Source organism: Colobus angolensis, unplaced genomic scaffold, assembly GCF_000951035.1.
Source record: "Colobus angolensis palliatus isolate OR3802 unplaced genomic scaffold, Cang.pa_1.0 Scaffold21, whole genome shotgun sequence".
NCBI lineage: Eukaryota > Metazoa > Chordata > Mammalia > Primates > Cercopithecidae > Colobus > Colobus angolensis.
This window is the reverse complement of record NW_012115266.1, coordinates 3,880,149-3,881,202: the sequence shown is the minus strand read 5'-3', so window position 1 is coordinate 3,881,202 and position 1,054 is coordinate 3,880,149.

The following is a 1,054-nucleotide window of genomic DNA, read 5'->3' as shown; positions in this document are numbered from 1 at the left end:
TTGATGCACAGACTTGTCAGGTTTGGCCCGTAGGAGCCCCTTCATGCCGGCTTCGAGTCCTTTGTACTGTGTCTCATCATTCTTTACATCCTACCATACTTTCTGGTACAAAACATTTCAGGCTCATCTTGTACTTTCCCTGACCCAGCCCCAGAATGAGCAGATTCTCCAAGGAGCCCTGGTTCTTTTCAGTGGAGAATGGTGTTCAGAAACCAAGATCTGGGCACCAGGAGTGCCCATGTCCCCAACTTGGTGTCATCAACTCCCACTGAGCAGACAGAGCTGAGAGAGATCTGTCTGTGTGCACACATGTGCTCTTGTCTACACACATGTCACAGCTCCTTTCAGGTCTAGGTCCAGATCTGTCTAACCATGAGCACGCATCGGTAATTTCAGTTCCAAAACCCAATGGCTTTTTATAGCTTTTCTTTCTCCATATTTCTGATTCCCTTTTGGAATGGTAAGAAGTCAGGCTGTGATTATTCTCAATACATGTACTCACTGGTGAAGCTCCCTGTGTGCCAGGCAGTTCCTCTCAGCCCTAACGGGAAGAAGAAAGCAGCCACTAATCTGTTCTGAAAATTATTTCTGTACTTTAATAAATTAAATAGGAACAATTTTGTGCCCATGATAGAAAATTTGAGATAGTCCCAGCCCGTCTTTCTGTCCTGCTCAGTCAGTGTGGAGACAGGGGGCAGTGAATTCCCACCAGCACCCCCTGCCCCTGCTATGTCAGGCTCTGCCATTCCCTGTTGACTGGGCTCCTTTTCCTTATTGCCAGTGACAGGCGACCACCACCTGTAGGCCTGGCCTCACCCAGACTCAAGAGCAAGTTTCTCTGTAAAGGACTTACACTAAAATTAGTCCTAGAGATTAGCAACCATTTATTTCGTTCCCTCCCTCCCTCCCTCCCTCCCTTCCTTCCTTCTTCTTCCTTTTTCTTCCTTTCTTTCCTTTCCCTCCCTCTCTCCCTCGCTCACCTGCTCTCTCCTGTCTCTTTTCTTCTTTCTTTTTTTCTTTCTTTTCTTTTCTTTCTTTCTTTTTCTTTCTCGTT